This window comes from Culex pipiens, chromosome 2 (genome assembly GCF_016801865.2).
Source record: "Culex pipiens pallens isolate TS chromosome 2, TS_CPP_V2, whole genome shotgun sequence".
NCBI lineage: Eukaryota > Metazoa > Arthropoda > Insecta > Diptera > Culicidae > Culex > Culex pipiens.
The window spans coordinates 146,250,650-146,265,071 of record NC_068938.1 but is presented as its reverse complement, the minus strand read 5'-3'; positions in this window follow the sequence as shown (position 1 = coordinate 146,265,071).

The following is a 14,422-nucleotide window of genomic DNA, read 5'->3' as shown; positions in this document are numbered from 1 at the left end:
TTTCGTTCCTTGAGCTATTTTAAAAATATTCTGGGGATAAATAAAAAAAGGAAAGGATTTTTCTGATCAACAAGTATTGAGCAAAATGGTAATTATATTTTTTTCACAAAAAAAAAGAAAATTTAAAAAAAGTTTTATTTAATTTTTTATGCGCAACTAAATTAATACATTAAAGTTTTAGAGGAAAGCATGTCTCTAATGTATAACTTACAACTTGCTCAAGAAAAAAGCTTTATGTGCATTGAAAAATAACTCATTATGTTTCTGTTGATTAATTAAACTTCATTTTTAACCCCTTCAATTCACAACGATGGCTTCACCTTTATTAATGTGTTAATTTCGTTACTTCATCTCTATCGCTTAGATCTCGACAACACCTTTTACTACACCGCCAATTTGTGCGCAACTTTCTTGCCCGGTGAGCACATCATTCTGTCCGCATAATGTAATGTAGGTAAGCTCTTAGCAGCTGATGGCAACCGAACCCTTTAGACCTCTGTCTGTCCTGCGCCTGATCGCGTACACCACTTTGTCATAACCGCGCAAATGTGCTTGCGTACCGCATATTTCACCTCTGCTCCAGCGGCGGCACATTAACCCTCAAACAGCTAGTCTTTATTAGTTTGAATAATAAAAAATAACATTTATCTTTCAAATAACATTGTATTAAAGCTGATAATGAAAAAAAAATATTTGTTTGAAAATCTTAGAAAGAAATTATATGTTTCGAAAGTTCGAAAATAAAAAAAAAGCTTGTTTGACCAATAGAGGGTTAAGAAGGATGCCACAAGGTTCAAACCCGCGCGTGAGCATAAATTGAGTTGTTGTCCAACACGCGGCCAATTTCTACACGATCGATGTTGGTTGTCGTTGGCGGTGGTGGTGGCGCGACAACACAGCCCTCTTATCCACGCCGCGGAAGCCTGATGGCCAAACGCGTCCGTTGGGTTTGCGAAATTGCATAACTATCTTTTTTTTTCGCTCCTTGGCACCACCACCGCCATCAATTGACTGAGCGCGAAATTAGAAATTTTGATCCCTTTTACGCGCGGCCAAACGCACATTAGCCTATGGGTTAAGTCGCGAATGGATACATGTTAGTTAGCTTAACCAGGTAGGGGAGACTGGGAGTGGATTTGGTTTTAGTTATATTTGAAAAAAGAATTTAAATCTGATTTCCACTAGAGAACGGCATGGTCAAAACTTAGTGACTGCCCAAATTTCATTTCATTTATTTCGTTGTTTAAGCATTACTTGTGTGAAGTTACTATCCTACGTGGACTACCTCTCAACAGCTGATTAATTCAAAGTTGGGAACAGAGTTTACGAGTGCTTAATGAATCTAGTGAATCTACTGAAGGAAAAAAGTGACAAAAAATCAAATCAAAAAAATCAAAATCAAATTATTCGCTCTACAGAATTGCCTTGGCGTTCTCGAATGCGAGATTCCTACTCGAAGCTAGGTGTTCGAAGGCTTGATTGTTGAGGCAATTGCAAACCTCTTTTTACACCTAAGCTTCCATCCACCCCGGGATTCGAACTGACGACCTTTGGATTGTTAGTCCAACTGCCTACCAGCGACTCCACCGAGGCAGGATCCAGGGAGACGACTCCTGCACCTGGACTGAGCTAACGACCTAACCTTTAGGTTAGTCCGGGGCCAACATTTACTTCCCGTCTGACGGAAGGCGTGATCAGACAAATCTCGTCTCAAAAAATGCCACCGGGACCGTCTGGGTTCGAACCGAGGCCGACTGGGTAAGAGGCAACCACGCTTGCCCCTACACCACGGTCCCGGCTACAAAATAAACTTCGAAATTGCTGGCTGCCCAATTTGACAAACAAATTTCATTATTCAAGTCGTTTATGTTTCAATTTCGATTTCGATAGGAGCAATTCTCTGAGATTTCGGTCATTCGATTTTGTTTTATTTTTTAATAAGGCTGAAACCTTTTTGGTGCCTTCGCTATGGCTAAGGCTACCAACTTAACGGATGTTTTTCCTTACCGTACTACGGATTTTTGACCATTTTCGCGGATTTTTAACAGGCCGGAATTTTTGTACGGAATTTGAAGAACTTTAAATTGAATTGTATTGCTACCGGGCCTCGTGGTACGGTGGGTAGCGGCTTCGGCTGCCGATCCCTAAGATGCTATGGGGCGCGGGTTAGATTCCCGCCTTATCCTCCTGGCCTTCTATCGGATGGGGAAGTAAAACGTCGGTCCATTTGAGTAAAAGAGGTTTTCGGTGACTCACCACACATAACCTTCGGACGCCTACAAATGAGCAGAAACTTGCAACAGAGACCACAGAAAACCCGGGGGTCGTTAAAGTGGATTGCTTTGCTTTTTTTATTTGGCCGAAGCTTTTGCTAATTACACATTTTTATTAAACTTTCAGTTTGGTTTTAAAGGGATAACTTTGATAGTTTTAATGGATTTTTCCTTACAAAACATATTTATCCAATAAAACATCCAAAGGCTTTCTAAAGCTTCTGAAAATTTGAATTTACAAAAAATAAGTTTGCTTCCAATAAGATATAGGGTTTCACATCTTTATAGGACCGACCACTAAAAAAAAAATTAGAAATGTTTTCGTAAAAACACTGACTATTCGTAAGGGACAATCCATAAACCACGTGGACACTGTTTTGGAAATCTCAAAATGGATATAACTTAAAACAGTGCTCTTTATCAAAATTTTACTATAGTACTTTTTGATTGCAAATTCGATTCTACATCGAAAAATGAAGTTGAAAAATTGTTGCGACCGACATTTCGATTTTTTGAAAAATCAATATTGATTCAAAAATTCAAAACTCGATCAAAGATTTTTTGCCCGTTCTGGAAATTTCTGAAAAGTTGGCATTTGATGTCGCCTTAAACATATAAAAAAAAAACAAAAATAGTGTCATTTTGCAAATCAAGTTTGAGTGACAAAAAGTTAAATTAATAATCACCAAAATTACCGTGTATCATTTTTTTCAGTGTAGTCCTTATCCATATCTACAACTTTGATCAAAACATTCCTTCCAAAGATACAGGTTTTTGAATTTCCATAGATCATTTTTGTATGGACAGCTGTCAATTTTGTATGGAAAATTTAATGGACAAACTAATAATTCAAAATGGCTGCTTTGGGCACACCTAAGGCACCAAAAAAGTTTCAGCCCGATTAAAAAATACAAAAATTAAAATATATAAATAGACCTTTTACCTTCAGATCTTTGTTGGTCTATCATATTTACACATTGATTACATTAAATTACAATTACATTGATCCTTTTTCAAATGTGATGTGTTTTGTTTCTAAATTTGTACGCCAATTTAGAATTGTAAGTAATTCTCAACGTTTTCAAAAATCTACTTTTCTTTGGTTAAAAATTTTAAATTTAAGAGGCTCGTTTTGGCAACCAGCAGTTCAATTTTCTCAATTTTTCGAAGAAGAAAAATTGCATGGTTCTGTTTATTATGAAATTATTAAAAATTGTAATAAAATTGAACATTTTAACCAACAAATGCTAAACAAAAACTTGAAAACTGGGCACTTTATCAAACAAAAGTACAGTAATTTTAGGTTGCAAATTTGATACTGCAACTAAAAATTTACATTTAAATTTTACATGACAATATGTCCGAAACTCTACTTTAAAAGATATTTATAAAAGTTTTGCCCTCACTCCCCTTCAAAATCGGATCGTAAAATCAGGGTGCAAATTTTATTTTTTTAAATCAATTTAAAATGCTTTTCTCTACATTCAGAATAACTTTTAGCATGTTTGGGTTTGTTCAAAAATCTTTTAATTTGTTGTGAATACCGCGTACCGTAACAGTTCTAGAGTTTTTTTTGAATAGGTCCTAAAAACATATGAAACACAATAGCTTATAGGAGTAATTCTCTATGAAATCGGTATTGTTTCTTCAATTTAAATTTTTGTATTTTTTAATCCGACTGAAACTTTTTTGGTGCCTTCGGTATGCCCAAAGAAGCCATTTTTCATCATAAGTTTGTCCATATACTTTTCCATACAAATTTGGCAGCTGTCCATACAAAAATGATGTATGAAAATTCAAACATTTGTATCTTTCGAAGGATTTTTTTTGATCGATTTGGTGTCTTCGGCAAAGTTGTGGGTATGGATACGAACTACACTGGAAAAAATGGTACACGGTTAAAATAATTTTGGTGTTTTGCCTTCCTCACTGAGGTAAGGCTATAATCCTGCTCTAAAATTGAACTTTTTATTAAAAGCTCGAAAACCCACCTTGATGTATACATATCGACTCAGAATAGAAAACTTAAAAAAATGTCTGTGTGTATGTGTGTGTGTATGTGTGTGTGTGTATGTGTGTGTGTATGTGTGTGTGTATGTGTGTGTGTATGTGACCAATAATGTCACTCAGTTTTCTCAGCACTGGCTGAACCGATTTTGACCAAACCAGTCGCATTCGACTTGGTTTAGGGTCCCATACGGTGCTATTGAATTGTTAGAAGTTTCGATAAGTAGTTCAAAAGTTATGTATAAAAATGTGTTTTCGCATATTTTCGGAAAATGAATAAATGGCAGTAAACTGAACCAAACATCATCATGTTATACATCGTTATTTAGGTAATTGAAAGACCTTTCCAACGAGTCTTAAACATTGAAGATCTGGCAACCCTGTCTTGAGTTATAACCACTTAAGTGATATTTATGTACTTTTTTGTAGCCGGATCTCATTTAAATGTATGTAAACAATGTCCGGATCCATCGTCCGACCCATCGTTGGTTAGGTAATCTAAAGACCTTTCCAACGAATCTACAACATTGAAGATCTGGCAACCCTGTCTCGAGTTACGACCACTTAAGTGATATTTATGTACTTTTTTTGTAGCCGGATCTCATTTAAATGTATGTAAACAATGTCCGTATCCATCATCCGACCCATCGTTGATTAGATAATCGAGAGACCTTTCCAACGAGTCCACAACATTGAAGATCTGGCAACCCTGTCTCGAGTTCTGACCACTTAAGTGATATTTATGTACTTTTTAGAAGCCGGATCTCACTTAAATGTATGTAAACGATGTCCGGATCCATCATCCGACCCATCGTTGGTTAGGTAATCGAAAGACCTTTCCAACGAGTCTAAAACATTTAAGATCTGGCAACCCTGTCTCGAGTTCTGACCACTTAAGTGATATTTATGTACTTTTTTGTAGCCGGATCTCACTTAAATGTATGTAAACAATGTCCGGATCCATCATCCGACCCATCGTTGGTTAGGTAATCGAAAGACCTTTCCAACGAGTCCACAACATTGAAGATCTGGCAATCCTGTCTCGAGTTATGACCACTTAAGTGATATTTATGTACTTTTTTGTAGCCGGATCTCACTTGAATGTATGTAAACAATGTCCGGATCCATCATCCGACCCAGCGTTGGTTAGGTAATTAAAAGACCTTTCCAACGAGTCTTAAAAATTGAAGATCTGGCAACCCTGTCTCGAGTTCTGACCAGTTAAGTGATATTTATGTACTTTTTTGTAGCCGGATCTCACTTAAATGTATGTAAACAATGTCCGGATCCATCATCCGACCCATCGTTGATTAGGTAATCGGTAAGGTAATTTCCAACGAGTCCACAACATTGAAGATCTGGCAACCCTGCCTCGAGTTCTGACCACTTATGAGCCCTTGAGTGATATGTGTGTTTTTTTGGATCAAATTTGTGTCCAAATCCATCATATTACATATCACCCATTGTTGGAAAAGAGTGAGGAAGGCACCAACCACATAGGTGGATTAAGTTAGTTTTTTTATATAACTTTTTGATTGAATGAATTTTAAAAGTATTTGAAAAAATGCTTCATACCTACTTCCAGCACTTGTTTTGAACCATTATAATAATAATTTTAAAAAATTTAATAAAAATTATCCGGCCCGCAACCGCTTCAGGAAACCCAAATCTGGCCCGCAGGACCAAAGGTTAGGCACCACTGCATTAGGCTGTTGCAAATATAATTAAAAGTTTTGGCCACTTTAAAAAAAAATAAAAACAACAAAATATTGTCCATGATACGATTATTCGAACTCAGAACGCTTGTCAGGCCGGCGCCAATATTGATCAGCATGAAAAAGTTCTTTGAAAAGTTGCGAAACGAGAACTACCAACAATTATATTCTTAATCCAACCCAGTCTCCCCTATCGAGCCTCCACACTTAGCTCGCAAATAGTTGAGTAATCGCAACATGGGCTGAGCCGGGTGGAAATGGACATCGATTAGGTTCCTCTTTTTTTTTGCATTTGTGCTCGATTTTTGCCTGGAGTCTTGTGCCGACTCTCAGGTCGCAAAATGGTGCACGCGCAGTTTGCCGGCCAATTGCTGCCTAAATGGTGACGCAAGAGGATAGAAAATCGCTTTATAAATTGCAATTAACATGTACTGATGGTCCAATTACAATAATGCCTTGAGTAAACTTATGCTAAGCGCGGAGTGCGGACCCGGTGAGACACTTTTGCCGCATACTTTCCGCGGGGTGTCACCGTTTCAGCAGCCGAGAGTGAGTATCTCGTAACAACGATCGGAATGCGCGCGTTTATGATGTCAACAAACGTTTGGGATATTCAAACTACTTGGAACCTGAAGGTTTTTTTTTCTATTGCAAACCCTTTTCAGTTCGAAATACTAACTTCATTATTTCTTTAATTTATTACTTTGAAATTAAAATCAGATGAGACAAAATCAGCAAATTTCTATCTAATATGATCTCACCTCCCAAAAATGTGACACATATCACATCACCTTAACTAAACTGGCGCCTAAAAGCTATAATTTCACCGCTTAAACCCATTCATGTCGTAACACAAAATCCACTTATATGAAAATGTGCTCTCTTACTGTCTCTGGATCCCCTGAAAACAATCAATGAAAGCCCACCCACGTTGACGCCGGCCGTCTCATATCGCAGAGCTGTCATCTGGCCACACTCGTCTAAGCCCTTGTTTTATTTCCATTGATCGACAGGCGCAGTCACAACCGCTGCTGCTGCCGTTCATTAAATCCGTTGTTCCGGCCGCAGATTGGCGTACGGAGGGCAGCACAAAGAAGGCCACAAATCCTGCCCCAAGTGCGGACCTCATAAATCCTCTTATATGGTCAACGCCAATGAGCTTTTCTACGGGTCTGGCGATGATCGGCGGCGGGAACACAAAGCTTGTCTTTTTTTGGTTGTGACCACTTTGAAAAACACAGGAAAATTTAAATCAAAAATAAATATTTTTTTGCTCAGTTTTTAGACACAAAAAAAGAAAATATTCAACAAAAAGTTTTTCAACATTTTCAACTGTGTTTAGGAGGAGCGATTTGGCGAACTAATTGACCATAATAAATTAAGTTTGTAAGCTCTTCCGATCGAACGCAGCGCGACTCGCGCAAACGCAAAACACAAACAAAAACGCGGGTCGCGGGTATTGGGTCGAAGAATGAAGACGACGGCGGTTTTCGGCCATTTGTAGGGACCCACGAGTGGCTTTGATTGACTTGTCTAGATGTAAAGGTTGTTCCGGATTAAATTATAGCAAAAATTGTGGCATTTTAAAATAATGTGAATTTATGTTTTTTTTTTAGTTTGCCGGTTTTATTTAAAAATAGAATATCAAACTCTTGTACAAATTTACTATTTCTCTCAAAATTATCGACGTCCGTTTTTTTGATATTATTTCGTGACCCCTTCAGTACGACCCCTTCCATTTTTGAACATGCAAAAAAATGCATGTTTTTCAATAATTTGCAGCTTCAAATGGTGATGCGATGGAAATTTTGTGTACAAGGGACTTTTATTTAAAATTGGACGTCCGATTTGATGGCGTACTCAAAATTCCGGAAAAAGGTTTTTTTCCATTTAAAAAAAACACAAATAAAAGTTTTAAAAACTCCTCCATTTTTTGTTACTCAGCTTAAATTTTTTTGTAACATGTCATTTTAAGCAAAATTTGATGTACTTTTCGAATCTACATTAACCCAGAAGAGTATTTTTTTTTTCATCTAGAACAGCGTACCGGGCCTACTTAATTTACTTGGCAGGGGGTACCTGCCTAGAAGACGGTTGAGAATCGCTGATCTAGAACAAAAAAATCATTTCAAAATTTCGTGTTTTTTTTACTTTGCAGGGTTATTTTTTCGAGTGTAACAAAAAAATAAATATATATAAACATAAGGGGTTTGCATGTAACCATCACGAGATATCGCGATTTTACGGAAGGTTTTGAAAAGGTTACTTTTTGCACAGCGTACCGGGCCTACTTGATTTACTTGGCAGGGGGTACCTGCCTAGAAGACGGTTGAGAATCGCTGATCTAGAACAAAAAAATCATTTAAAAATTTCGTGTTTTTTTTACTTTGCAGGGTTATTTATTAGAGTGTAACAAAAAAATAAATATATATAAACATAAGGGGTTTGCATGTAACCATCACGAGATATCGCGATTTTACGGAAGGTTTTGAAAAGGTTACTTTTTGCGTTTTTCTTTGTTTGTTTGTCGTAGGTGACGATGAACGGCCGTGATTTTTGTAATTGTCTGTTCTACAACTTTGTAGAACATCTAAAAAATAACTCTGCAAAGTTAGAAAAACACAATATTTAAACTGAAATTTTGTTGTTCCAAATGGAAAAATTACCCTTCTGGGTTAATGTGGTTTTTAAAAGTACTTAAAATTTTCCTTTAAGTGACATGTTCCAAAAAATAACAGTTAAGTGACGAAAAATGGCAGAGTATTTAAAAACTTAAAACTTTCTTTGTGTGACTTCGATGAAAAATACGTTTTTCTTTTCGGAATTTTGAGTACGCCATAATTTACATTAAAGTCCGTTTGACACCAAATTTCTATCTCATTTCCTATTGAGGCTACATGACTTTTTTCGCATGATCAAAAATTGTAGGGGTCGTACCGCACCTACGTCACGAAATATAAAAAACGGATGTTGGATTCGTGATCAAGGACAAAAGTTACCACTTAGGACAAAGTTTCAGTGTCTTGCGAACCTTCGTGGTGAACGGACACTAGAGCTGCGGTATTTTTTACTACCTAAGCTCAGAGTTATTTCAAACAAAATTCACAGTCTTTTTAAAGACTACCTGAGTTACTTTTCAAAATTCTAAACAGTCTTTTCAAGACTAACCCCACCTGAAATTTTGTTGTATTTTACAAACGAAGCCATCTTTTTAAGAGAACTTTGATTGCAAAATGCGTCAAAACAAAGGTAAACGCAAATCTTCTGAAGATTTGGTCGTTACGTCGGTGAAGCGTTTGAACGCTAAACCGGCTAACGGAAACAGAAAAAGAAAACAGCCTCTTCTGAGGTCTGATTCTGATTCTGAAAGTGAGGTCAATCCTCCAATTCCATTGACAAACAGTTTCGGTGTTTTATCCGAAACTGTTGACAAGGATCCTTCTCCTCGTACTGAGCCTTCTGCCGTCGAGAAACGAGTAAAGGCTCCGCCAATTGTAGTGACTTCCGTCTCTGATTTGGCAAGCTTTCGAACGCAACTGAAGAATTGCAAGGAAACTTGCAATTTGAAGGTTTCGTTCCAGCTTGGTCGAAGAGGAGAATGTCGCTTGTTGACGGAATCTTTACAAGATCACCAAACTTTTGTTGGTTATTTGAAAAACCACAAACACAATTTTTACACGTATGAGACCAAGAATGCTCGTCCATTCAAGGCGGTCCTGAAAGGTCTCTCCAACGACTTGTCGGTGGATGAGATCAAAAACGAACTTAAGGTGTTGCTTGGCTTTGTCCCATCCCAAGTAATACCAATGAAGAAAAAATCAAACGGGAATATTTCTCGCTTTGGTTTGACTTCACAATTTTATCTGATTCATTTCAATAGAAATGAAATCAACAATTTGAAACTTTTGGACAATGTACAGTTTTTGTTCCATGTACGGGTAAAGTGGGAGCATTTTAAGAAACATGGCGGTAATGGCCAGAATCTGACCCAGTGCCGGCGTTGCCAGGCATTCGGTCACGGTACTGATCATTGCGCCATGGTTCCAAAATGCATGGTTTGCGGGGATTCTTCTCACGACAAGGACAATTGTCCCGTGAAAGAAGTCACCCAATTTAAATGTGCAAATTGTGGTGGAAATCACAAATCAAATTTCTGGGATTGCCCCGTCAGAAAAAAGGTTTTGGATTCTCGTGCTAAGCATCAGCCGAAATCCAAACCGAAATTTTCTCAAAGTCAGGTTTTACCTGCATCTTTAAATCAAACGTTCGTGCTGTCTCACTCGAACAATACCCCTACCGTGGAAAAGTTAGGTAACAGCAATGGTATTTCTTATGCCAACGTCGTTTCGGGTTCGGGTTCATCCACGAATTTTAAATCCTCTACCAATTTTCAAATTGGGCAGGTACCTCAAATTTCATTTGAAATTTTTTCTGCTGGCAACGCTTTGGGATCTTCTGATCTCGGCGATGTTACGTTTGAAAAAATGACTTTTTTGCAAAACTCACTGTTTGGTTTGATTCAAACAATGAGTAATGCTACATCCATGATGGAAGCTATCCAAATTGGATTAAAATTTGCGAATGATGTTGTTCTTACCCTGAAGTTTAATCATGGATCTAAGTAATTCCATCAATATTATGAATTTTAATGCTCGCTCTTTAAAAGCGAAAGAAAATGAATTTTTCAACTTTTTACGAGTTCATAACGTGCATGTTGCTGTTATAACCGAAACATTTTTAAAAACTGGCACTTATTTGAAAAGTGATCCAGATTATAAAGTTATAACCAATAACAGAATGAATCGAAATGGCGGTGGAGTTGCAATAGTTATCCACCGTAGTATGACTTATAGCACTTTACGTGACTTTAAGTTAAAAGTTATTGAAAGTTTGGGCATTGAACTTGAAACTTCTTTTGGGAAAATTATGATTGCAGCTGCGTATTTACCATTCCAATGCACTGGGGAAAATAAAAATTATTTCAAAGGGGATTTGAATAAACATACTCGGCATAGATCTCGATTTTTGATCATCGGTGATTTTAATGCCAAACACCAATCTTGGAATAATTCAAAAGTAAATTCCAATGGTAAAATTCTATTCAGAGATTGCACTTCTGGTCTTTATTCGGTTTTATACCCGAATGGGCCAACTTGCTTTTCTTCTGTTAGAAATCCATCAACAATTGATTTGGTTTTGACAAATCAAAGTCAGTATTGTGGTCCTTTAGTGACTCATGCTGATTTTGATTCTGATCACCTTCCAGTAACTTTTTCACTTTCTCATGAAGCAGTTACCAGACCCAATAGTTCTGTGTTTAATTACCACAAAGCTAATTGGGACAGGTATCAGCATCATATTGAGAATAATTTAAATCATGATTTTGTTTTAGAAACCAAAGCTGATATTGATTCAGCCTTGGAATCTTTAACTAATGCAATTTTGGATGCTAGGAATATTGCTATTCCTAAAGTCCAAGTCAAATTTGATTCTCCCATTATTGATGACGATCTTCAGCTTCTGATTCGTCTGAAAAATGTTCGCCGAAGACAGTATCAACGTTCTCGTGATCCTGCACTGAAGCTAATTCAAAAAGATTTGCAAAAGGTTATTGACCACAGATTCACTCTCCTGCGAAATGAAAAGTTCGCAAGAGATGTCGAACAAATTAAACCTTATTCCAAACCTTTTTGGAAACTTTCAAAGGTTCTTAAGAAACCTCAGAAACCAATCCCTTCTTTAAAAGATGGTGATAATATTTTATTAACTAATGGGGAGAAAGCTCAAAAACTTGCTCAGCAGTTTGAGAGTGCTCATAATTTCAACTTAAATGTTCTGAGTCCTATTGAAAATCAAATTTCAATAGAATTTCAGAATATTGTTGAACAACAGTTTTCATCAGATGATGTTTTTAATACGGATCTGAATGAAATAAAATCTATTATCAAAAAATTTAAAAATATGAAAGCCCCTGGTGAGGATGGCATTTTTTACATTTTAATTAAAAAATTACCTGAAGCAACTTTAAGTAGCTTGGTCAAAATTTGCAACAAATGTTTTGATTTGGCATATTTTCCCAGTAGTTGGAAAAATGCCAAAGTAGTTCCGATTTTGAAACCGGATAAAAATCCTGCTGAAGCCTCAAGCTATCGGCCCATTAGTTTGCTTTCATCTATTAGTAAATTATTCGAAAGAATAATTCTTAATAGAATGATGACGCACATTAATGAAAATTCAATTTTCGCTGATGAGCAGTTTGGATTTCGCCTTGGGCATTCAACTACTCATCAGTTGTTGAGAGTTTCAAATTTAATTCGAAGCAACAAATCTGAGGGCTATTCTACTGGCGCTGCTCTTCTAGACATAGAAAAAGCATTTGACAGTGTTTGGCATAAAGGTTTGATTGCGAAATTGAAAAGGTTTAATTTTCCGATTTACATCGTGAAAATTATTCAAAATTATTTGACGGATCGTACTCTGCAGGTATGTTATCAGAATAGCAAATCTGATCAACTACCTGTACGTGCCGGCGTCCCTCAAGGAAGCATTTTGGGTCCAATTTTATACAATATTTTTACTTCTGACTTGCCTGATTTGCCCCCAGGATGTCAGAAATCACTTTTTGCTGATGATACAAGCATCTCCGCCAAAGGTAGAAGCCTTCGTGTCATCACAAGAAGATTACAAAAAAGCTTGGATATTTTCAATTCTTATTTGAAAGAATGGAAAATTACTCCAAATGCTGCAAAAACTCAACTTATTATTTTCCCTCACAAACCAAGGGCTGATTTTCTTAAACCAAAAAGTCATCACATTATAAAGATGAATGAGGTAAATTTAAAGTGGGAGGATCAAGTGAAATACCTTGGACTTGCTTTTGACAAAAACCTTACTTACAAGGATCACATTGAAAGTATCCAGGTTAAATGTAACAAATATATTAAATGTTTGTATCCACTTATAAACAGGAATTCTAGACTTTGTCTCAAGAATAAACTGTTAATTTATAAACAAATTTTCAGACCTGCCATGCTTTATGCTGTGCCGATCTGGACAAGCTGTTGCTTAACCAGGAAGAAAAGACTTCAGAGGATTCAGAACAAAATTCTGAAAATGATTCTGAAACTTCCTCCCTGGTTCAGCACCAGTGAACTTCATCCAGGCCCGTAGCCAGGGGGGGGGCTACCGGGCTGCAGCCCCCCCCGAAATTTTTCCAATTTTTTTTAAATTGTACTACCTTAAAAAATCTCAAATCAATGATTGCGTGTTCTCTTCCCAGAAATAATTTGTAAGATAGAGAATCAAGAACTGATTAATCAAATCAAGTAATTTGCCTGTCCATTGCCGGACTCAGTTTTTGTTGATTATGGATCCAATATTTAAAAATTGAGCTGCAGATTTGAACATTGTTCCATTCAGTATCATCTCATTTATCTTGTAGTTTTAGCTTTACATTGGTTAGGGTCGTCCAAAGCTGGGCTTACTTGGGGCTATCTCCTGAAATCAACCTTAGATCTCGTTGTCTTATTTTTGATTGTAGAGCTTAAGTATGACCCCTGAAGAACCATAAATTAATTTAGAATTTTTGGATTCAATGTGGCGGCCAAAATGGTGGTCATGAAATATTTCTGGTGTTTTTTTTAAAGGTCCAATAAACCAAATTTCCAGTTTTTGCTTTTTGGGTGCTTTTGAAATCGCCTTGAGTCAGGGGTATTAAAAACACCCAAAAGCAAAAACTGAAAATTTGGTTTATTGGACCTTTTAAAAACACCAGATTTGTTCAAATTTAACTAAAATGTGGTTGCAGATGCCGAATTTGATGTTAAAAGCAAGGTTTTCCGAAATCACTCGTCCAAAATGCTTTCTTTTGGTCACATTTTTTAGTTTCCACCGTGGCCAATCTCCAATTTTTATTTAATATATCAAAAGTCAGAAGATCAACTAAGTGAATCCTTATTATCAACTAATTTTCACTTTGTGCATGACCCTGCGATTTTTAAGGGAAGAAATAAAATGATAAAAATATTCAAACAGCAATTCCCCACGAAAACAGCATGATTCGAAAAAAAAGTTCTCCGATCGGGCTCAAATTTTTTCTGGGGGATCCTTGGCCGAAATAATTAGACCCGTATTTTTTTGTTTGGCCATTAGGGTGCCCTACGCCATGTTAGGGTGGTCCGAAAAATGGCTATTTTCGTCGATTTTCGCAAAAATCACTTTTTTCAAAAAATCATATCTCCGCGCCATTTCATCCGATTTTAGCTGTCCTAGACGCAAAAGAAAGGTGATTAGTTTGGCTATTTGGTAAAAATAGTAAGAAGTTTCAAAAATCTAGCTTAACATTTGAAAAGGTCGTATGCAAACTTAAAATGCTGTTTTGAAGGTCTCGGGACCAAAAAGCCTGTGTCTGAAAGTATTTTTATCGGA